This window comes from Cherax quadricarinatus, chromosome 51 (assembly GCF_038502225.1).
Source record: "Cherax quadricarinatus isolate ZL_2023a chromosome 51, ASM3850222v1, whole genome shotgun sequence".
In the NCBI taxonomy this organism is placed as follows: Eukaryota; Metazoa; Arthropoda; class Malacostraca; order Decapoda; family Parastacidae; genus Cherax; species Cherax quadricarinatus.
In genome coordinates this window covers 20,206,887-20,233,373 of record NC_091342.1, presented here as the reverse complement: position 1 = coordinate 20,233,373, position 26,487 = coordinate 20,206,887, and the positions used below count along the sequence as shown (strand labels likewise).

Below are 26,487 nucleotides of genomic sequence, written 5' to 3'. Positions count from 1 at the left end.
TCTAAAACCTGAATAAAATCTAATTTCAAGTAGCTTTGTGCATAGGCAACACACAGGATCAAATTCTTCAGTCCTTTCTCCATTAAACACTGAATTCCTAGTTAATGCAATAAGTAATGCAAAGATATACTGTATTACTTTTTCACATTTTTATATGTGTAATTTCCTAATGGTAATTTGACTGACTCAAAATTGATCTTTCAATTATCTAATTTATTCTCACTGTGCAACTTATGATTATCATGCAAGTTATATTAACTAGTTCAGCATCATTATGCATTTAGTGGTATCCAAGCACTTATGTAGCCATAGACAATGATTATAGATAGCAACTACACTACAAATTATGTTGCTTTATGAAGCAATAAAGAACAAAAGACTATGGATACTCTATTGGTTGATCACTGCTATTGAAAACTGTAGCTAATAATTTATAGGTATGTATTGCATTAAAAATTACATTTTCATGCTATGGTATGCATCATCTATACGAGAGCTAATAACAAGACATAGCATGTGAAAAAAGCAGTTACACTTGTAATAGTTAAGCATAACATACTTACAGAGACCCACTCAATTCACATCATAAAAACACATTAGCTACAATAATTTGGACAGGATATCTGTATTAACTCATTAAAAGGGAACTCATTCAAAAGAAATTAAGTTAAAGGAACTTATGTTGACTGGAGGATGAGGTGCAAATAAAGTAATAAATGATGAAATGGAAGACTGAAATTGAGGATAAGGTAAAGAACCTAGAAGACTGACTTAAAAAACTAATAAACAAAAGCAAGGGAGAGAGACAAATATGAGCAAAATAAGCCCAAGGCACATCACTGACTGACAGGGAAGACACAAAAATACAATAAAAGTCAGGTGCATGAGAGACGAAGTAAAGCAAAGATACAGGAACCCTCAAGTAAGACAAGTAAGATCAACAAGGAAATGGCAGGATTGTTAAAAAGCAATCCAGATAGCAATAATCCAGACAGTTTTCTCACTAACAACTGTGAAATACATCAGATGAGCAAAGAGATAGATAGTATTATAGAAAAGAGAAATAGAGAAACATAGAGGTAAAACCAGCAGATAAAATGATAGCTGGGTGCCATGAAACAAGCAAGGGGAATGACAGGATAAAAATGATCAAGGTTATCATAAAATAGGTAGCAAGAGCAGCAGCACTGGATAGAAAAGCTACACATAATGAGGACAAAGACTTTCTATAAACATATGAGCTTAACCCTTTCAGGGTCCAAGGCCCAAATCTGGAGTCACGCACCAGTGTCCAAGAATTTTCAAAAAAAAAATTTGTTATTTTTTCTTATGAAATCGTAGAGAATCTTTTTGTGAAGGTAATAAAACAAAAAGTACGAAATTTGGTGGAAAATTGACGAAATTATGCTCTCGCGAATTTTGATGTGTCAGCGATATTTACGAATCGGCGATTTTGCCGACTTTGACTCCCATTTTAGGCCAATTACATTATTCCAATCAACCAGATTCTTAGCTATTTCACTAGTATTACTTCTATTCTATCGATTGAGCAAAAGAAATCGCCAAGTCAACTGTTTCAACTACAAAATAAAGTGATCGGAAATTGTTAATTTGGCCAATTTAACACAAAGTTCAAAATATTCCAATTTCAAAATAGGGTCCAGAATGAACAATGTAGGCATTCCTGGCACTAAACTAACATTTCCTCTGTTCATTAGTTATGTTTTGAGGCTTTACAAATAAATTCCATTTTGATTTTTTATTCACATAATGAATTTTTATTCACACAAAAAAATAGAAGATTTACTGTTATGCAATACTGTAATAATTGTATAAATATCATCACCATATTTGTGAATGTATATTAGACCCACCAGCTGACGTGTATTAGACGTGTGAGGTCGTTTGTTTACTCTTGAATATCGGCAAAAATTTAACATTTTCGCTACTTTGAGCTCAGTTTCAAGCCATTTCCAATGCTAAAACCAATCAAAATCATCTCTATTTCTGTAATATGTCTTCCATTCTATCAAATGAGACCAAGAAATCGCAAATACAACTATAAAAAACATACGAAAAAACACTGCAAAGTTGCTGTTTTAATCGAAAAATCATGATTTCATTTTTTTTCTCTCATTATACACAGTGTGCTGCAGGATCTGTTTTATGTGGTGCACACATACCACATAGATGTATTCTCTCATATCTAGGCCCAAATGTACCACTCACAGTTTATCAGAGTGAGCTGAGCTCATGGCGTAGATCTACGGTTTGGACCCTGAATGTAAAGCCGTAGATCTACGGGACGGACCCTGAAAGGGTTAAATGACAAATAGGTATACCACAAGAGAGAGAACTGAAGACAGGAAGAGAGAAATCAGAAATGAACAGTGGATACCAAGGATCACTGGTGTAGAAGAATTGCAATGGGAGGGGAAATGAGAAGGCCATGTACACTCCCTACATCCAATCCAGAAAGAGAGAGAGATAAAGAGCCTGAGATTACATATTTTACAAAGAGAAGGGGGAAAAAGGAGAGATACATATTCTGTAAACCATCAGGAACCACCATTCTGCCCAGAATCCATCCCCCAACCCACTTAACCCTAGCAAAAAAATAAATAAAATCTCCTTAATATAACTCGCTTTTTCCCAACTACTCAGTCATCCTCCACCCAACCGATAAAAACTAGCCCCAATAGAGAAGAATCCAAGCTCGTCACCCTCTTACACTTAGAAGACTGAAACTTATGATGTTTCCATCTGACTTGGACCACTAGCTAATCATACTGAAACATGGAGAGAGGGTGAAATGGGAGGAGGGATTAGTAGTAGTAATGGTTGCAGCAGCAGCTTTCTCTTTACATCTGATAATGTAATGAGAAAGTACGGCATCTGCAGAGACAAAACCAGGACTAAACTTCGGAACACTCACGACCTGATCTGGCCTTTGTCTCTTCCTCTCGTAACGTCTTCACATTTCTTATGTTTTTGTTGCCCTTACAGTTTTTTGCCTAAATGGGTTCTGTTCCGTAGTGGTTTGGTCCTGAAGGGGATTCTGTCCTATGCCCATGGGCACGCAGCTCTCCTGCAGTATTGCTTTATTCTCTAGTTCTTATGGACCATCTTCAATATTACTACTACTACTACTACTCTCTCTTCAACAGTAATACACCCTCTCCAATTATTTTTTTTCCTATTTTTCCACTACCATTACTACTACTACTGCTACTTTCTCATTTCTACCTTAACATTGATAAAACCTTCTACATTATGTTTGGGAGCAGAGCAAGTAATGTCCAACTAAACATTATGATTAATACACTTATTGCTAAACATGATAAGGGAAAATTTCTGGGCCTGCACCTTGACAGCAACTTGAAATTCAACACCTACATCCAACACATTACAAAAAAAGTGTCCAAAACAGTTGGCATCTTCTCCAGGATACGTTATTATGTACCACAAACAGCACTGCTTACATTGTACTATTCACTGATCTACCCCACCGTTTCAGTGTGACTAGTTAATGGTCCAAGTTGGAACAAAATGTCCTCATAAATTTCAGTCTCCTAAGTGTAAGTTATTTGTGTAAGGCAGAAGAAGATAGAGTAAGAGGAGAAGCAGTAAATATCAAGAAGCAATGCTGATTTAATCCTTTCAGAGTCCGTGCTGTCTTATCACAACATACAGCTCAGGGTCCATGCTACATCACATGTAAAGTCTAGTGGCTCCAAATTTAGCAAGAGAGGGCTGGTAGCCCTACATATGAAAGAATGGGTCTGTACAGTGACTGTGCACCATAAAAGAAATCCTGGCTCATGCAGTGCACGATGCGATAAAAGAAAACTCTGAACATATGTTTGGTTTAAAATGGCGAATTGAATAAGAATTCAAAATGGAAGGCAATAGTAATATGTATAAGAGAGGCTTGAGATGTGACTAATGAACAAAGGAAATGTTTTAGTGCCAGGAATGTCTATAATGTTTATTATGGACTCTGTTTTTAAACTGGCATTTTTTGTGTGAAATTGGCCAAATTACCGAATTCTGATCAACTTATTGGGTAGTTGAAATAGGTGAATGGTCAGTTTCTTGTTTTCAATCGATAGACTGGAAGGCATAATAGTGAAATAGCTAATTATTATTATAATCAAAAAGAAGCGCTAAACCACAAGGGCTATACAGCATGAAATAGCTAAGAATCTGGTCAACTGGAACATCGGAATTGGCCTAAAACAGGACTCAAAAGGAGCAAAATCACTAGTGCATAAATCGTACTGAGACTGCTAACTTTACGCCAGCATTATTCCATAAGTTTTCTATTAAATTTCATACTTTTGGTGTCATTACTTTCCATAAAAGATCTCTATAAATTCATAGGAGTCATTTATTTATTTATTTTTTTTTTATAATTTTGAACCCTGAAAACAAGTTTTAGATTGGGCATCTGGACCCTCAAAGGATTAACCCTTTGACTGTCGCAACCCCCAATCCTGAGGTGTCTCCTGGTGTCGCAAAATTAAAAAAAAAAAAATTATTTTTTCTTATGAAATGATAGAGAATCTTTTCCCGATTGTAATGACACCAAAAAAAACGAAATTTGATGGAAAACTGACGGAATTATGCTCTCGTGAAGTTAGCGACCTCGGCGCTGTTTACAAATCGGCGATTTCGCCCACTTTGAGCCCTATTTTCGCCTAATTCCATTGTTCCAGTCGCCCAAACTCATAGCTATTTCTTTAGAACTTCATTTTTTCTATCGATTGAATACAAGAAACTGCCCATTTACTGATTTCAACTACCTAATAATGTGGTCAGAAATTTGCAATTTGGCCAATTTCACGAAAACTAAAAAATATGACAATTTCAAAATAAGGTCCAGAATGAACAATGCAGACATTCCTGGCTCTAAAATAACATTTTCTTTGTTCATCAGTCACGTCTCCAGGCCCTTCTGATATTACTCTTGCTTTCTATTTTGAATTTTTATTCAAACAAAAAATATTAGACTTACTATTATGCAGACTACTGCAATGCTGTAATAACTGTATAAATAACATCAACCCATTCATGACTGCATATTAGAATGGCTAGTTGGACATTTATTGGACAATGGCATCATTTGTTTACTTTTGAACATTGGCAAAAATCAAACACTTCCCCTACTTTGAGCTCCATTTCTAGGTTCTTTTATAGTAAAATCAATCAAAATCACCTCTATTTCTGTAATATGTTTTCCATTCTATCAAATGAGACCAAGAAAACGATAATACAACCATAAATACTATACGAAAATAGACCACAAAGTCGGCATTTTAATTAAAAAAAACGGTCGGAGTTTTTTTTTTCTCATTATGCACTGCGTGCTCCAGGATTTTTTTTATATGGTGCACACTGACCACACAGACCCATTCTCTCACATGTGGGCCTACCAGCTTTCTCCTGCTTGATTTGAAGCCGCTAGAATTTATGAGTATATATACGTCAAACACGGCACCTCGTAAAACGTATATATACGGCCGCGACAGTCAAAGGGTTAAGGAGCTGAAAGCCCCACTCTCTCAGGCACATAAGTACTGGGGTCGTTAAAACTAAAGAGCCTCAGAGTCATGGCAGTACTGGACTATACAACCCATGAAACTATCCCAAAGTTCAATCTCACCCACTAAGGGCTTGCAGAACTTATGCCATGCTTAAAGAACGTAGTGAACTGCTAGGCATGAAACCACTTATAAATAGCAATGTTAACTGACCTCATGCCATCCATGTTCTGGCGACCCATATATGGTATATCAGATACTGCACTACAGGCATAATATACATATAGTGTTGAGATTATGGGGTATTACTTGTAAGCTGCAATGGACTTCAAAAACACATGTGTTGCCAGAGCCAGTAAGCCAATGCAGCAAGTGTAAGGTCTTTCCTCAAAGCCTTCACAGGGCCTAGTGAACTGTATGGTAGGCTGAGAATTTGTTATAGTATCTATATCATCTTAAGGAAAAGATGACAGTTAAGACTCTGAATCATGGGAAGAAAAACAAACTTTGATATGAGAATTACATTTGCATATCTTGCTTGGAACTGCAAGTATTCAAATATTCTCTGTACAATGTATAGTGTGTTGATTCATGTCGCAGAAGTTACAACACTCAAGACAGAAAAAGAAGACAAAAGAAAGAACCTGGACCTAAAGAAAGATCCTGGACCTACACCAAGATCAATTAAAATTCAACACACACATCACTCACACAAGATTAAAAAAGCAGTGGCCTTTATCTCGGAATCACCACAGCACATTCAAGCCACATACTCACATGGCACTACAAATTAACCTAACTATATCTTGCTTATCATTTATGTATTTACTAGGAAATCAACTACAGCACTGCAAGCTTTCTTAAATCTTACTTGTGGTGTATGTGCTTAGAAATCAAGCTACTTGAAACCTATTATAACACAAAAACTGCAGCCCCAAAATTCATCTCCTCTAAATCCTGACCACCTCTTCCTTTCCCACATACTCTAAACAAACTACCAATAAACCTATTGAACACACTAAGGGTGGATCAATACCAGAATTTTTGTCAATACTGATAATTAGTTTTAGGCTATGACCAATAGTGATGCCATCAAAATTAACTGATACCTACCAATACTGATGCCATTGAAATTAGCCAATACCTGCCAATACTAAGTTTTAGGTCGATACCAGTACCACCAAAATTAATCAATATTTACTGATACTGATACTTTGGCACATCCCTAGAACATACAGCTGTTAACAAGGTACAATACTTGCCCCAACTTTTTCTCATTCTTATTTCGGACAGACAGGGATATATATTATTGCACCCCCATTATTCATTCTTTGCAGAGGTTATTATAATTTATGTGAGGGTGGCATTCGCTGATATAAACAGTCTTCTAGTAGGGGAACTGACAAAAAAAAAAAATGATGTTCAACAAGGACAAATTTCATTTACTCAGCTTAAGGAAACTCAGAAAATAAAGACTGGATCTGAGTACAGCACAAAATTGTGTTTTTTTTTTTTTTTTTTCAACAAGTCGGCCGTCTCCCACCGAGGCAGGGTGACCCAAAAAAGAAAGAAAATACCCAAAAAGAAAATGCTTTCATCATCATTCAACACTCTCACCACACTCACACATAATCACTGTTTTTGCAGAGGTGCTCAGAATACAACAGTTTAGAAGCATATACGTATAAAGATACACAACATATCCCTCCAAACTGCCAATATCCCAAACCCCTCCTTTAAAGTGCAGGCATTGTACTTCCCATTTCCAGGACTCAAGTCCGACTATATGAAAATAACCTGTTTCCCTGAATCTCTTCACTAAATATTACCCTGCTCACACTCCAACAGATTGTCAGGTCCCAAGTACCATTCGTCTCCATTCACTCCTATCCAACACACTCACGCACGCTTGCTGGAAGTCCAAGCCCCTTGCCCACAAAACCTCCTTTACCCCCTCTCTCCAACCCTTTCAAGGACGACCCCTACCTCACCTTCCTTCCCCTATAGATTTATATGCTTTCCATGTCATTCTACTTTGATCCATTCTCTCTAAATGACCAAACCACCTCAACAACCCCTCTTCTGCCCTCTGACTAATACTTTTATTAACTCCACACCTTTTCCTAATTTCCACACTCCGAATTTTCTGCATAATATTTACACCACACATTGCCCTTAGACAGGACATCTCCACTGCCTCCAACCGTCTCCTCGCTGCTGCATTTACCACCCAAGCTTCACACCCATATAAGAGTGTTGGTACTACTATACTTTCATACATTCCCTTCTTTGCCTCCATAGATAACGTTTTTTGACTCCACATATACCTCAATGCACCACTCACCTTTTTTCCCTCATCAATTCTATGATTAACCTCATCCTTCATAAATCCATCCGCCGACACATCAACTCCCAAGTATCTGAAAACATTCACTTCTTCCTTACTCCTCCTCCCCAATTTGATATCCAATTTTTCTTTATCTAAATCATTTGATACCCTCATCACCTTACTCTTTTCTATGTTCACTTTCAACTTTCTACCTTTACACACATTCCCAAACTCATACACTAACCTTTGCAATTTTTCTTTAGAATCTCCCATAAGCACAGTATCATCAGCAAAAAGTAACTGTGTTAATTCCCATTTTGAATTTGATTCCCCATAATTTAATCCCACCCCTCTCCCAAACACCCTAGCATTTACTTCTTTTACAAGCCCATCTATAAATATATTAAACAACCATGGTGACATTACACATCCCTGTCTAAGACCTACTTTTACCGAGAAGTAGTCTCCCTCTCTTCTACACACCCTAACCTGAGCCTCACTATCCTCATAAAAACTCTTTACAGCATTTAGTAACTTACCACCTTTTCCATATATTTGCAACATCTGCCACATTGCTCCTCTATCCACTCTATCATATGCCTTTTCTAAATCCATAAATGCAATAAAAACTTCCCTACCTTTATCTAAATACTGTTCACAAATATGCTTCAATGTAAACACTTGATCTACACATCCCCTACCCACTCTGAAACCTCCTTGCTCATCTGCAATCCTACATTCTGTCTTGCCTCTAATTCTTTCAATTATAACCCTACCGTACACTTTTCCTGGTATACTCAATAAACTTATTCCTACATAATTTTTACAATCTCTTTTGTCCTCTTTCCCTTTATGTAAAGGGACTATACATGCTCTCTGCCAATCCCTAGGTACCTTCCCCTCTTTCATACATTTATTAAACAAAAGTACCAACCACTCCAACACTATATCCCCCCCTGCTTTTAACATTTCTGTCATGATCCCATCAGTTTCAGCTGTCTTACCCCCTTTCATTCTACGTAATGCCTCGCGTACCTCCCCCACACTTACATTCTGCTCTTCTTCACTCCTAAAAGATGGTATACCTCCCTGACCAGTGCATGAAATTACCGCTTCCCTTTCTTCCTCAACATTTAAAAGTTCCTCAAAATATTCTCGCCATCTACCTAATACCTCCCTCTCCCCATCAACTAACTCCCCTACTCTGTTTTTAACTGACAAATCCATACTTTCCCTAGGCTTTCTTAACTTGTTTAACTCACTCCAAAATTTTTTCTTATTTTCATTAAAATTTCTTGACAGTGCCTCTCCCACTCTATCATCTGCTCTCCTTTAGCACTCTCTCACCTTTCTTTTACTCTTCATATACTCCATATACTCTCCATATACAAACTTGCATCATTCAATAAATCAGAAATTTAATCCATGAAACTTGAATCACAGTGTTATCAAATCTGCAAAAAGCTGAAAGGCTGGATACCTAGAACATTTAAAACAAGTGATACCAAGTCAATGATGATACTTCTCAAGTCACTTGTTCTCTCCATACTGGAAAATTGCTGTATACTCTATGAATGCCCCCCTTCAAGGCATGTGAAAACACAGAGCTGGAGAATGTCAAGAAAACTTTTACTGCTTGTATAAATTCAGTCAAGCACCTGAACTACAGGGAATACTTATATCCCTTCAACTGTGCTTCTTGAAATATAAGCAAGAAATACATCAAAATCAACACCAGAAAACTTTTAAATAGATTGGTCCTAAACCTGTAGACTGGAATCACTCCATATGAAAGCAAAATGTGTGGCAGATTCTACAAAAGCACCTCTATTGAAATGCTGGGAAGTAACAAGTACACTAAGAGAAAACTTAATAATCTTAAGGGAATCATAACTCTTCAACTCTCTCTTCTCATGCATAACCAACAAATCCCTGGCTGTCTTTTAGACAGAACTTGAAAACTTCCTGATCAACCGGGATATGGTGAGGTTATGTGCAGCCGATACAAAAAGCCATGAAAGCAGTGACCCTATAAGTCAACTATAACTAACCTACTGCATCATAACACAAATTTTATTATGTATTATTTTTTTTTATTATCACACTGGCCGATTCCCACCAAGGCAGGGTGGCCCGAAAAAGAAAAACTTTCACCATCATTCACTCCATTACTTGCCAGAAGGGTGCTTTACACTACAGTTTAAACTGCAACATTAACACCCCTCCTTCAGAGTGCAGGCACTGTACTTCCCATCTCCAGGACTCAAGTCCGGCCTGCCGGTTTCCCTGAATCCCTTCATGAATGTTACTTTGCTCACACTCCAACAGCACGTCAAGTATTAAAAACCATTTGTCTCCATTCACTCCTACCAAACACGCTCACGCATGCCTGCTGGAAGTCCAAGCCCCTCGCACATAAAACCTCCTTTACCCCCTCCCTCCAACCTTTCCTAGGCCGACACCTACCCCGCCTTCCTTCCACTACAGACTGATACACTCTTGAAGTCACTCTGTTTCGCTCCATTCTCTCTACATGTCCGAACCACCTCAACAACCCTTCCTCAGCCCTCTGGACAACAGTTTTGGTAATCCCGCACCTCCTCCTAACTTCCAAACTACGAATTCTCTGCATTATATTCACACCACACATTGCCCTCAGACATGACATCTCCACTGCCTCCAGCCTTCTCCTTGCTGCAACATTCATCACCCATGCTTCACACCCATATAAAAGCGTTGGTAAAACTATACTCTCATACATTCCCCTCTTTGCCTCCAAGGACAAAGTTCTTTGTCTCCACAGACTCCTAAGTGCACCACTCACCCTTTTCCCCTCATCAATTCTATGATTCACCTCATCTTTCATAGACCCATCCGCTGACACGTCCACTCCCAAATATCTGAATACATTCACCTCCTCCATACTCTCTCCCTCCAATCTGATATCCAATCTTTCATCACCTAATCTTTTTGTTATCCTCATAACCTTACTCTTTCCTGTATTCACTTTTAATTTTCTTCTTTTGCACACCCTACCAAATTCATCCACCAATCTCTGCAACTTCTCTTCAGAATCTCCCAAGAGCACAGTGTCATCAGTAAAGAGCAACTGTGACAACTCCCACTTTATGTGTGATTCTTTATCTTTTAACTCCACGCCTCTTGCCAAGACCCTCGCATTTACTTCTCTTACCATCTATAAATATATTAAACAACCACGGTGACATCACACATCCTTGTCTAAGGCCTACTTTTACTGGGAAATAATTTCCCTCTTTCCTACATACTCTAACTTGAGCCTCACTATCCTCGTAAAAACTCTTCACTGCTTTCAGTAACCTACCTCCTACACCATACACCTGCAACATCTGCCACATTGCCCCCTATCCACCCTGTCATACGCCTTTGATTATTATTATAATCAAAAAGAAGCGCTAAGTCACAAGGGCTATACAGCGCTGTTTTTTTTTATGATGTAAGTCCTTGAATAACAGGGAAATTTGCTGTGGTACTAGCATTCAGATGATACTATATGGCATCTAGCTTGGAGGAATTTTAATACTGTATCCCGGAGTAACCTCCATGGGGAAGTGGAACAGAATTCTTCCTCCGTAAGCCATGCGTGTTGTAAGAGGCGACTAAAATGCCAGGAGCAAGGGTCTAGCAACCCCTTCTCCTGTATATATTACTAAATTTAAAAGGAGAAGCTTTTGTTTTTCCTTTTGGGCCACCCCGCCTCAGTGGGATACGGCCGGTGTGTTGAAAGAAAGAAAGAAGACCCAGGAGTAAACGTTGATCATCTTTGGTACAGTTTGGTAATCCTCTTTAGAATAAGTGTTTTCAAATGTTTTGAAGCCATGGAACATTTTTTTATTAAAACATGACTGCATGGTACTTTGAGTACTGGAAATGGGAAGTACAATGCCTGCACTCTAAAGGAGGGGTTTGGAATGTTGGCAGTTTGGAGGTATATGTTATATATCTTTATATATGCTTCTAAACTATTGTATCTGGGTGCCTCTGCAAAGACAGTGATTATGTATGAGTGAGGTGAAAGTGTTGAATGATGATGAAAGTATTTTCTTTTTGGGGATTTTCTTTCTTTTTAGGTCACCCTGCCTCAGAGGGAGACGGCCAACTTGTTGAAAAAAAAAAAAAAAAGACTGCATGACCTGCTTTTTCATTAACAAGAAAGTCGATAATATATGTCTTTAAAAAACACCTTTTATTATCAACAGAGCTCATTATAATTTTATGAACTAGACTAGTCATAATTAAGCAAAAAAAAATTAAGAAAATTTATGCATCACATTTGGCTTACTGATCCTATTACAATCTAGCTATAGAAGATTCACATATATCATCTTGATGCTTGCTTATGTGGATTTAAACACAAATTAAAATGTACATAACATTAACAAGGTCATTACTCTTGCAAACCAAGAGAATTAAACCTAGAAACACAGATAGCCTAACCTGATAAACCATATAGAGCAGTTTAATCATCACTTGCATCTACAGAGATGCTTCTGTTTCTGTAACTGCAGAGGTACCATGTACCAAATCTTGAGAGTTGCCAATTTTCTTGAGACGGTTTTAAATTTTGGGTATCTCATCCTTCGTATTAAAATAATGCATTAATATCTTAATGGACCAAAACCCAACTATGTTTTCAAACTGAAGAAGCAAATAAAAAGAAAAAAGCTGGGAAAACTGCATCACCTATCTCTCAACTATAATTATAATGAGAACTATTATTATCACAGTATTATCAGTGTTACAGTAGTAGTAACAGTAGTAGAAGCATAGGCAGGCCCCGCTTTATAGCACTTTGCTTTATGGCATTTTGCTAATGCAACGGTTTACAATTATACTCATTCTTCATTTATTCAGACTTTCTACAATAAATATATATTCACCACTTACTAAAAGCTAAGGATAAAAATATTTTAAGGTGAGTAATGTACATATGTACTGCACATGCTTTTTTTTTTTTAGGCAAAGCTCCATTGCTCACTTAAAATATAATAATAATAATAATAATAATAATAATAATAATAATAATAATAATAATAATAATAATAATAATAATAATAATAATAATAGAAGAAGAAAAAGAAGAAGAAGAAGAAGAAGAAGAAGAAGAAGAAGAAGAAGAAGAAGAAGAAGAAGAAGAAGAAGAAGAAGAAGAAGAAGAAGAAGAAGAAGAAGAAGAAGAAGTAGTAGTAGTAGTAGTAGTAGTAGTAGTAGTAGTAGTAGTAGTAGAAGTAGTAGTAGTAGAAGTAGTAGAAGTAGTAGTAGTAGAAGTAGTAGTAGTAGTAGTAGTATAGTAGTAGTAGTATAGTAGTAGTAGTAGTAGTAGTAGTATAGTAGTAGTAGTAGTAGTATAGTAGTAGTATAGTAGTAGTACAGCAGTAGTAGTATAGCAGTAGTAGTATAGCAGTAGTAGTATAGCAGTAGTAGTATAGCAGTAGTAGTATAGCAGTAGTAGTATAGCAGTAGTAGTATAGCAGTAGTAGTAGTATAGCAGTAGTAGTATAGCAGTAGTAGTAGTATAGCAGTAGTAGTACAGTAGTAGTCTTAAAGTAGTAGTCGTATAGTAGTAGTAGTAGTAGTAGTATAGTAGTAGTAGTAGTAGTAGTAGTATAGTAGTAGCAGCAGTATAGTAGTAGCAGCAGTATAGTAGTAGCAGTAGTAGTAGTATAGTAGTAGTATAGTAGTAGTAGTATAGTAGTATAGTAGTAGTAGTATAGTAGTAGTAGTATAGTAGTAGTAGTATGGTAGTAGTAGTAGTAGTGTAGTAGTAGTAACAGTAGTAGTAATAACAGTTGTAATAGTAACAGTTGTAGTAGTAACAGTTGTAGTAGTAACAGTTGTAGTAGTAACAGTTGTAGTAGTAGTAATAGTAGTAGTAGTAGTAGTAATAGTAGTAGCAGTAGTAATAGTAGTAGCAGTAGTAATAGTAGTAGTAATAGTAATAGTAGTATAGTAATAGTAGTAGTAATAGTAATAGTAGTATAGTAATAGTAGTAGTATAGTAATAGTAGTAGTAATAGTATAGTAGTAGTAATAGTATAGTAGTAATAGTAGTAATAATAGTAGTAGTAACAGTAGCAATAATGGTGGTGGTGGTAGTAGTAATGGTAATAGTAGTAATAGTAATAGTAGTAATAGTAATAGTAGTAGTAGTAATAGTAGTAGTAGTAATAGTAACAGTAGTAGTAGTAATAGTAGTAAAAAAAAAGCATTAAACCCATATGGGTCATACGACTCCCATTTAAGAAATACGCAACATAATCACAGTTTGAAAATATCTACTTAAGTACATAAGTCATGGGCCTTAGGGTCATTGCAACTTTTGAACCCAACAAGTCACAACCCTTGAATCTAAAAACAATGAAACGCGATGTTTCCTCGCTACTTCTCTTCATATTTTGATAAAAAAAAAATTTTTCATATTTTTTGTGTTATGCTCTCAAAAAACAGGGTATAAAACCCACTATGTCTCTAATGAACAGTACCTAATAGGAGTTTGATACTCAATTTTTTTAGACCAGTCCCCACCTTCAGTTTTAACATAGGTTTCTATGGGAAAACAGAATTTATCATCACACTGGCCGATTCCCACCAAGGCAGGGTGGCCCGAAAAAGAAAAACTTTCACCATCATTCACTCCATCACTGTCTTGCCAGAAGGGTGCTTTACACTACAGTTTTTAAACTGCAACATTAACACCCCTCCTTCAGAGTGCAGGCACTGTACTTCCCATCTCCAGGACTCAACTTAATTTTTTATCAACTCAACCTAATTTTTTATCTTGGTGAACCATTCATCTAGTTCCTAAGCTGTTAAGCAGAGGTTCACTGTGTAAGAGTTGTGTCATTAAGTAGGCATTAACCCTTTCAAGGTCCAGAAGCCAAATTTCAAAGTGTAAGTAAGTAAGTTAGTAAGTAAGTAAGTAAGTTTATTCAGGTACACACAAATACAGTTACATAGAATTATCATACATAGCAGCATATGTGTAGAGAACCTAGGATAACCCAAAAAAGTCAGACAGAGTGACTTATTTCCATTGGGGTCCTTTACCCGTGTCCAAGAATTTTCAAAAAATAATTTTTGTTTTTTCTTATGAAATGGTAGAGAATCTTTTTCTGAAGATAATAAAACAAAAAGTACGAAATTTGGTGGAAAATTGACGAAATTATGCTCGCAAATTTTGATGTGTCAGCGATATTTACGCATCGGCGATCTTGCCAACTTTGACTCCCATTTTAGGCCAATTACCAGTCGACCAAATTCTTAGCTATTTCACTAGTATTACTTCTATTCTATCGAATGAGCACAAGAAATCACCAACTCAACTGTTTCAACAAAATAAAGTGATTGGAAATTGGTAATTTGGCCAATTTAGTGCAAAGTTCAAAATATTCCAATTTCAAAATAGGGTCCAGAATAAACAATGCAGGCATTCCTGGCACTAAACTAACATTTCCTCTGTTCATTAGTTATGTTTTTCAGGCTTTACAAATGAATTCCATTTTGATTTTTAATTCACATAATGAATTTTTATTCAAACTAAAAAATAGAAGATTTACTGTCATGTAATATTGTAATAATTGTATAAATAATATCAGCACATTTGTGAACGTATATTAGACCCACCAGCTGGCGTGTATTAGATGTGTGAGGTCATTTGTTTATTCTTGAACATCAGTAAAAATTTAACATTTCCACTGCTTTGAGCTCAGCTTCAAGCCATTTTCAGTACTAAAACCAATCAAAATCATCTCGATTCTGTATGTCTTCCATTCCATCAAATGAGACCAAGAAATCCTAAATACAACAATAAAATACATACAAAATAACACTGCAAAGTTGCTGTTTTAATAAAAGATTACCGTCTCAATTTTTTCTCTCATTATGCACTGTGTGCTGCAGGATTTGTTTTATGTGGTGCACACATACCACATAGATGTATTCTCTCATATCTAGGCCCAAATTTACCACTCACAGCTTATCAGAGTGAGCTGAGTTCATGGCGTAGATCTACGGTTTGGACCCTCAACGTAAAGCCGTAGATCTATGGCACGGACCCTGAATGGGTTAATGTAGCATAGAGATACAACAACACTATTAATAGGTTGGTAGTCATAGCCAAATGGCAAAGATGACAAGGGGTGTATGTTTTTCTTGCAAGCAATGTCCAGAGAAAGTATCTGCAAAAGAAACTAGAGGTTTGAACAAGCATGTGTTTGAACATTAAAGAAATGCGAGAACAGATAATACAGTACTTAAAGTGATACATTTTGCCATATACACAATTGTGACCCAATACTGATTACAACCTCTGTAAACTGGCATTCAAATCTGATAATTATATAAAAACATTATTGTTGAATCAAACCTGACTGACAAAATTCCAAACTTAAATTTATCTGAAAGATAACCTAATTTCAATACAATACAGTGGACCCTCAGCTAACGATATTAATCCGTTCCTGAAAGCTCATCGTTTGCTGAAATTATCGATAGCTGAATTAATTTTCCCCATAAGAAATAATGGAAATCAAATTAATCCGTTCCTGACACCCCAAAGTAATAAAAAAGAAAATTTTTACCACATGAAATATTAATTTTAATACACACAAACTGACACTTACCTTTATTGAAGATCTGGTGATGATTGATGGGATGGGAGGAGGGGAGAGTGTGGATGTTGTTAATGTTTAGAAGGGGAATCCCCTTCCATTAGGACTTGCGGTAGCAAGTCCTTCTCCGGGGTTACTTCCCTTCTTCTTTTAATGCCGCTAGGACCAGTTTCAGAGTCACTGGACCTCTGTCGCACAACATATCTGTCCATAGAGGCCTGTACCTCCCGTTCCTTTATGACTTTCGTAAAGTGGGTCACAACACTGTCAGTGTAATAGTCACCAGCACGGCTTGCAATAGCTGTGTGAGGGTGATTTTCATCAAAAAAGGTTTGCACTTCAAGCCACTTTGCACACATTTCCTTAATCTTTGAAGTAGGCAACTTCCTCAATTTCTCTATCCCCTCCTCTGGAGCAGTTTCCTCAGGTCTGGCCTCTTGCTGTTGATGAAGATGATCTTGCAGCTCATCAGTGGTTAGTTCTTCATTGTCCTCCTCCACCAACTCTTCCACATCCTCCCCACTAACCTCCAACCCCAAGGACTTCCCCAATGCCACAATTGATTCCACAACTGGCATACATTTCTCAGGGTTAGCCTCAAATCCTTCAAAATCCCTTTTGTCTACACATTCTGGCCACAGTTTCTTCCAAGCAGAGTTCAAGGTCCTCTTAGTCACTTCCTCCCAAGCCTTACCTATAATGTTTACACAATTGAGGATGCTAAAGAGATCTCTCCAAAACTCTCTTAGAGTCAATTGAGTTTCTGTGGTCACTACAAAGCACCTTTCAAACATAGCTTTTGTGTAGAGTTCTTTGAAGTTTGCAATGACCTGCTGGTCCATGGGCTGCAGGAGAGGAGTGGTATTAGGAGGCAAAAACTTGACCGTAATGAAGCTCATGTCCCCAGAAAGTCGCTCTGCCACGTCTGAAGGATGACCAGGAGCATTGTCTAATACCAGGAGGCACTTAAGGTCCAATTTCTTTTAATTAGGTAATTTTTCACAGGGGGGGCAAATGCATGGTGTAACCAGTCATAGAAAAGGTCTCTAGTGACCCATGCCTTACTGTTTGCCCTCCACATCACACGCAAATTAGCCTTGAGGACATTGTTTCTCCTGAACACTCTGGGAGTTTCAGAGTGATACACCAACAAAGGCTTCACTTTGCAATCACCACCAGCATTAGCACACATCAAGAGAGTAAGCCTGTCTTTCATAGGCTTATGTCCTGGGAGTGCCTTTTCCTCCTCAGTAATGTAGGCCCTGCTTGGCATTTTCTTCCAAAACAGGCCTGTTTCGTCACAAATAAACACTTGTTCAGGTTTCAGTCCTTCACTGTCTATGTACTCCTTGAATTCCTGCACATATTTTTCAGCCGCTTTGTGGTCCGAACTGGCAGCCTCACCATGCCTTATCACACTATGTATGCCACTACGATTCTTAAATCTCTCAAACCAACCTTAGCTGGCCTTAAATTCACTCACATCACCACTAGTTGCAGGCATTTTTCTAATTAAATCCTCATGCAACTTCCTAGCCTTTTCACATATGATTGCTTGAGAGATGCTATCTCCTGATATCTGTTTTTCATTTATCCACACCAATAACAGTCTCTCAACATCTTCTATCACTTGTGATCTCTTATTCGAAAACAAAGTTGCACCTGTGGCAAGAACAGCTTCCTTGATTGTCGTTTTCTTGGCCACAATAGTAGCGATGGTTGATTGGGGTTTCGTATACAACCTGGCCAGCTTGGAGACACGCACTCCACTTTCGTACTTAGCAATTACCTCTTTCTTCATATCCATAGTAATTCTTACCCTTTTTCCTGTAGGGCTGGCACTGGAAGCTTTCTTGGGGCCCATGGTGACTTATTTTGCAGGGTAAAATCACTAAAAACGCCGTGATAATATGAAATGTTCCGATTGTATGCTTGGATGCGACCGCGGTGGCTGGCTTGTAAACACTGGCACCCGTGGGACAAGTGAGGCACGCTCAGGCCACATGTGGATGCATCTCGAATGAATAGCATTGGGCGAGTTTTTTAGCGCTAGCCGAGGCAAAATTTTTGCACTAAAATGTATTGCTAGCCGGATTTAACGTTAGGTGATGCCACCGTTAGCTGAGGGTCCACTGTACTTCACACCTATGTCAATATGCATCTCACTGAAAGATTTGACAGTAGAGTTTAAATGAATATTGAGAACAATGGGAATCAAATACTTCAGGGTCAAATCAGCGGAGGTGGGGCTCAAACCCATGGCAGGCGAGTCCTAAAACTCGCAGGCCAGTGTGCTAACCACTGGTCTGAGAGTTTACAGATTCACCTGTCATGGGTTCAAGTCCCACCCATTCCACAATTTGCTTGCAATCATCTTATTACAATTTTGAGAGTCAGAGATCAGGTAACACCTGTTCACAGTCAAATTACTGGAGGTCAGGTGATACCTCTTCATGGCAAGAGTGATGCCAAACGGAGAAGGGGGGTTTCAGCCTCCCATAAAACTCCCTCAGCCCCCAATAAAAATAGTAATAATGATACTGCTTCAAAATAAGTCTCCTTCCAACCAGACAGTCACCTCATAACCCTCCAAAGTATAGAAATTCTGACAGTGTCCTTGCTTCATGGTGATGATTAACTCATCTTGCACATTCCAGCTGAAAAGGCTGTGTGATATGGTGCAATATTAATTCCTTGTCTTCATTAACCCTTTGACTGTTTCCGACGTATAAATACGTCTTACGAGCCAATGTTTCTGACGTATTTATACGCACAAATTCTAGCGGCTTCAAATCGAGCGCCAAAGGCCTGGTAGGCCTACACGGGAGAGAATGGGTCTCAGTGGTCGGTGTGCACCCTGTGAAAAAAATCTGGGACCTAGCGGTGCATTGTGGGAACGCCATGTTGTCAGTCCATTTTCACCATGCCTCTCGGTAAGAAGTTCCTCACTCCTCGGCGGATTGGAGGTCTTTTGTTCCCAAGTGATAGCTCTAACAGCGATGAAAGTGTCAGTGACAGTGAATTCAAGGGTTTTCAAGCGAGTGTTACCGAAAAAAGTGCCCAGGATAACGTAAATAGTGACGAAAACCCAGATGACCCACAACCTTCGACCTCTGGTGCTGTGCCGGCTTGTTCACGTTCACGTTCGCCTGTACCAGGACGAAAGAGGAAACTATTTGGTCGTGTACAACACCCTGATGATAGCAGTGATAGTGATAGTGATAGTGATTTCAAGGTCATTGAAAGCAGTTCTAGTGAGAGTGAATATTCCCCAGTGAAGCGCCAGTATGTACGACGTAGCATGCGGTCTGGTAGTGTTTCATATGTTGTTCCAAGGGGAAGGAGAAACTCTGGGAGCACATCCCGTGGCCCAACACCACGACCTGATAGTGAAGATGACGATATTGTAACGATGGGTATGAATGGTGACAGTGAGGGAGGAGGCAGTGGTGGTGATAGTAAGGGTGGCACGGCCCATGTGGCACCATCACCGGGCCACGCTACTAGCCACGCGGCTGACTCAGCAGAACAACCAGCCTCACCCTACCCCACACTGCCACAACCTGCACCACCACAACCTGCACAGCCACAACCACGGTACAATATCCAGACCCCACCAGCAGACCGCATCTGGGATTGGCAGGACGGTGACGAGTTTGTTCCCAGTCCCCATGACTTTGATGAAACACAAAGTGGAATAAAGCCATCTTGTCCACTTGGGAACAATGCCAGTGAACTGGACTGCTTTGAGTTATTTTTCGATGAACCCCTGATGGACATCATTGTCAGGGAAACAAATACATACTGTGATTACACCATGGCAAATACAATTCTCTCACCAAAATCACGGCTACACAAGTGGAAGGAGACAACTGTGGCAGAGATGTACCTGTTTTTTGCCACAATAATGCTTATGCCACATGTGTATAAGCACACTGTCACCACATACTGGACAACAGATCGCCTGATTTCAACTCCAGGTTTTAGTGACATTATAGGTGTCAATCGTTTCCTGATACTGTTGCGTATGTTACACTTTTCAGACAAAACCAGGCCTGACAGAAGCGACAGGTTATATAAGATAAGAAATGTGTTTATGTACCTGAAACAAAAGTGCTGCATGTATTTTTATCCCTTCAGGAAGCTTGTTATTGATGAGTCCTTGATTTTATTCAAAGGAAGACTCTCATTCAAGCAATATATACCAAGCAAGAGGAAACGCTTTGGTATAAAGCTATTTGTACTGTGTGATTGCAGAAGTGGTCTTGTTTTAGATATTATTGTGTACACTGGCAGTAATACTTTGAGAGATACCATGAAGTTATTGGGTATCTCTGGTGATGTGGTTCGAACAATGATGGAACCATATCTTGGTAAGGGGCATATGTTATTTACTGATAACTGGTACACAAGCCCCTTACTCAGTGATTTCTTGCGAGTGAACTTGACAGACGTGTGTGGCACAGTGCGTGGTAATCGCAAACATATGCCAAGGTTCGACGCTGGCACTCGCAGAGGTGAGGTGCAAGCCTTTGCTGCCAATGACATCATGGCATTTCGGTGGCATGACAAACGTGATGTCACATTGTTGACATCAGTTCACACAAACGAAATGGTACCCAGTGGCAGGGACAACAGAGAGACCAATGAACCCATTCTGAAGCCTGCAGCTGTCATGGACTACAACCTCAATATGCGCTTAGTGGACAAATGTGACATGCAGATTGGGTTTGCAGACTGTGTACGCAAGAGTTATAAGTGGTATATCAAACTTTTTTTCCATCTTGTTGATATCTCTATGCTAAATGCTTATAACATATACAAGTTGAAGACCAACAAAACACCAAAATATGGTGAATTTTGCCTGTCAGTAATCAGACAAATAATTGCAAAGTACAAAGGAGCAACTCCTGCAATAGACCAGCGCCCACAGACGTCATCTCGTATGAGGCCTGGTGATCACTACCCCATACAACTGCCTCCTACTACTGCCAAGAAAAATGCTCAGAAGAGGTGTTATGTATGTATGCATACCACAAAACGCCCACAAACACGCAGAGACACTCGTTTTATGTGTGAGGAGTGTGAAGTGCCCCTCTGCATATACCCATGTTTCAAAGAGTTCCACAAGCTGCAGCAGTTCTAGGAACGTGGTTAGTGACTGTACATATGTATATATATTATGGAACAATAGTAATAAACATTGTTTTGTATTGTTTGTTTGTGTAAACAAAGTGTATACACAAACTAATAGTGATAAAGTTTGTTCTGTTATTGTGTTGTAAATAATGAGTGTATATTTGAACAATGCACCTTACATTGGTCTCACAGGCCACATAAGTTACCTGGAAAAGAAAAATATTGAAAAATGCAAGAAACCTTTGAATTAGAGTAAATAAAAGAATACCGGGTGGGCGGCAGTTGCCGCTGTTGCCGTACGCACGTCAATTTCTGCAAACTTTGTGGCTCTATATCTCGGTAAGTACTGATGGCAAAAATTTTTTTTTAGGCTTAAAACACTAGTAAAAATATTCCTAACATTTTCATAAGAAAAAATAATTTTTTTTTTTTTGAATATTTGGCGACAGAATGACAGTTTCAGAGAGGGCCCTGAAACAGTCAAAGGGTTAAATAGCTGTTCATCATTAAATTTCACATCACTGAGAAACCATTAGGATATAGGTGTCCTTCACTTTATACAATATACATGTTCACAGCCAATGGCATCTAAAAGCAACATTCAAAAAAATATGTACAACACGAAGATACAAATGCAGCACTTCTTAACAAATATTTACCAAAACAATGAGTTTACCACACAAATGCCATATGATCATATACAAAAACAGAAATGAATTTGATCCAAAAACTAAGAAAAAATCCAAAATTTCATCTCCTCCTCCTCCTCCCTTTTAGTCTCCCTCCACCGCCCTACCCAACCAGCCTGTTTTTCTCTGCACTGAATCAAACATATTATATACCTATGAACACACATCTTCCTACTTCACTTTCCTTCCTCCATCCACCATCAGTGCCAACTTAACTTTGTCTGCTCATGTGCCCATTTTCTTATACTTGATGCAAGACTCCTAAATTGGAAACCCATCAAAAACTCTATTCAAAATATGCATACTGGACTTCCCATGTCCAAATCTCTTTTTTTTTTTTTTTTTTTTTTTTTACAACAAACCTGCCATTTCCCACTGAGGCAAGGTGACCTGAAAAAGAATATAATGTTTTTCTCCTTTTTAGAATTAGTAATTTTACAGAAGGAGTTACTAGCCCCTTGATCCAGGCATTTTAGTCGCCTCTTATGACATACATGAGATATGGGGGAAGAATTTTTTTCAATTCTTTCTTATAAAACAGAATAAACCAATTTAGAGTGAGATTTCAAGATAGTATATTATTAAAAAATTCAAGTGGTACTGGGTGCAGGTGATCAAATAAGTGTACATTTATATTTTGTCTATGAACATAGAATGGGACAGATGAGGGGGAAAAGGTGGGTGGAGTGTTTGCGGCATCTATGGAGACAAAGAATTTTCATCCATAAAGGAAATGTATCAGAGTACAGTAGTACCAACGGTTATATGGGTATGAGTGTGGATTTTAAATGTTACAAAGAGGAGGAAGCTGAGATGTCATGTTTGAGGTCACTGTGTAACGTTAATATTATGCAGAGAATTCAAAGCATAGTGTATGCATGGGGGGTTAACAAGAGTATAATTTAGAGAGCTGAGAAGAGGGTGTTGAAGCTGTTTTGGCATTTAGAGGATGGAGCAAAATACGATGACTGAAAGAATATATAAATTTGGGGTGGAGGGAAGGAGGGGTAGAGGTCAACCAAGGAAGGTTTGGAAGAAGGGTATAAAGGAGGTTTTTAAGTGCTAAGAGCCTGAGGATCCAACATGCATGTGTGAGTACATTAGATCAGGGTGGAGGCAAGTGGTTCTTTTGACTTCATGTGCTGCTGTAGTTTAAGCAAGATAACATATGAAGGGTTCCTGGGAAATTGGTTAGCTGGGATAAAGTCCTGGAGGTGGGAAGTCCAGTACCTGCACTCTAAAGGGATAAGAATGTTTCTGATAAAATAGTGATTGAATAAATGATGGCAAATCCGTTTCCTCTTTTTTTTGTTTTTGAGAAGAGATAACCTACCTTTGTGGGAAATGGCCAGTGTTAAAGAAAACTATAGCGCATTGTTAGCAGAAATGGGGGTTACCAAATAAAACTGAATTCAGGTAATGAGAAACTGTACAGAGAAAGGGAAACCTGAATATATAAGAGCAACTGAGAATACTGAACTAAACACAAACATGTGTTTAAAAAATAATTCAACCTGTACAATATTTACCATACATACAGAGAGTGAATGTGCCAAAAATATAGACAGCACATGCTTACAATGGTAATTTTGAAGAGAACTACCCAAAGAAGTCAATATCGTACATATACCAGTAAAAGAAAGTTCTAAACAGAACACTAAGATGCTGTACTAGGCACAAGCTATTGTCCAATAAATAATTCAGCCTGTACTTACCAGAGAGAGAGCGAATATGCCAAAAGACAAACATCATTAGTATAAAATACAAGCCATGCTATTCCTTAAAATATATATGATAAAGCATGCATTAGTGATACCTCCTATTGTCTTCATAAAAGATAATTACAGGTACTGTACACAAAAAGAAATACTGCACCTAATAAGTAGATTATTGCTAAACTGCAGGTATTGTACAGCCAAAAATAATTTTAACATGCAGTTGACCATAGTCTTGTAAATGGAAGACATTTTCTTTAAGCAGTCATTATCATAGTTAAAATATGACTGATGATTAAAAATATACAAAATGATAAAAACAGCACTGATATAAGGCAAAATTATTATTGTAATATATTCACAGAAAGCGCTAAGCCCATGTGGGTCATTCAACACTGCTTAACAAGGCAAAAGTAATACATATCCTAGCACAGTACTCTATAATATATTGTACTGAACAGAAACTTTATTAATAAACTACCCAAGATGAAAAATGTAAAACAAAATACAGGTTAAATTATCTGTACTATTTCTTCACTAAATTACTGTATTCTCATATTTTCTTTAAATAAATATCCTAAGAAACACAAATTATAAATAGAATACATAGTCTACCTACATATAACTATTAACGACACACTGCAACATTTTTAGCTCACTGTTATCTATAAACTATGGTTATCAGCCTGGGCCAAAACTCAAGGGCACATCTTACTGGTGGTTTGTAACATTTATCAACCACCATATTAATTTTGGGTCACTCCCACCTTGCTTATTTCCTGAGATTTTTCCCAGCTCATTTCTATCACCATCCCACTCACATGTGCATACTGCAGCACTCCTTAATGCTTCCACCCATTTTTTTTTTATTTCTTAGTACAAACATGTCATGACTAATTCATTTATTAGACAACAAAAACTAAATGTAGATTTATTAGCAAATGCTTTAAATGCTTCTTTGAGTTCATACTTTAAAAGTTACTCCAAGGAAACAAGACATGAAAACTAGATATACACTACTGATGAATCAAAGAAAAATTTTTCAAAATAAAATTAAAATTAATTTTCTTTATGACTATCTCACCAACTAAGAATTATCTATTTTTTTTTTTAACAATGATCAAGGCAAAATGACATGAACTTGAACACTGTAATATGTCTACTGCTCATTGAAAGTTCAAGTTAAATGCTTCGTACCTTATATGTATTAACATACTGCAGCATAACATTACAGTATTTTACTGAAGAAAAACTACTTTGGTCATTAGATGTGGAAATATTTCTCTATGGGGTTTACAATAGTATATATATCAAACATTATGGTTCTGAATTTAAAAATAACAGTCTTTCCAATTTCATCTGTTCCTCCTTTGCTTATTTATTTTAAGCACCCATTTTCCACTGCTACATAACTAAAATTCTTGAAATTTGACTTGCCCTTTCATTACTGAATTCCTTATACTTTGCCTGAGGTTCATATCTAGTCAAATTAGTATGGAGGTTATGAAAAATGTTTCAACTCCAAGTTACTCTACCAAGTTCAGAATATTAGTACAGTATTTCTATTCATGCGATACTGAAAGGATTTCAAGTAAGCTCTCATGGTAGTTCTCCTATGAGGCTTCTGATTTATTATCCTACTCTGAATGACTTCCTCTTAATTTTCACAGGGCTCTCTTCTGCCCTAACTGCATTTTCATATTGTTATTAACCCTTAAATGGTCCAAACGTATATATACGTTTTTTCAACATCTGAAAGTATGTAAAAAAATGTAGATCATCTTTTTTGTTTTACATTTGAAAACGTGTAAAAAAACTTTTATCTACATTTTTTTTGGTTATATTTGAAAATATGTAAAAAAAAGGAGATCTACTTTTGTAGCACTACGAATTTGAACGTTGATTTGTTTGGACCGTTTAAGGGTTAATGACAGAATAACTTGTTCCCTCATTTATAAGCCAACATATTGATCAATTCAGCTTAACTTGTATGTTAACTGCAGCCAATCCATAGAAGGGCATTTAAGTATACTGTCAGAGTACAGGTACTGGTGCAGAATATAGCAACCTGGAATTGCAGTACCCCTTAACCCTTTCACTGCATTTCACGTAGATCTACGTTACTGATTCCAGTATCACTCATGAAGAGCTGTGTTTTAAGCATAGTGCCCTCATCTGTACAGCAAATAGTAAATTTTGGCCTTGGCTTAGACATGAGAGAATGGGTCTGTGCAGTGAGTGTACACATTATAAAAAGAATCTTGCCCTACGTGGTGCATGACAGGAAAAGCAAACTTCTGATCTAGTGTCAGGTTTAACATAGCAACTTTGAGGCATTTTCTAGGATAGTTTTATGGTTTCATTGGCAGTTTTTTTGTATCAATTGACATACTACCAAAGCAAGAGATGATTCTGGTCAGTACC

General features: G+C 37.6%; 1 protein-coding gene across 7 annotated transcripts in view; it reads right to left on the bottom strand.

Annotated features, from left to right (window-relative positions):
• The window catches only part of LOC128694541 (rho guanine nucleotide exchange factor 11), a 474,507-nt gene that overhangs the window by 398,109 nt on the left and 49,911 nt on the right, over positions 1 to 26,487 (bottom strand). The window lies entirely within an intron of this gene.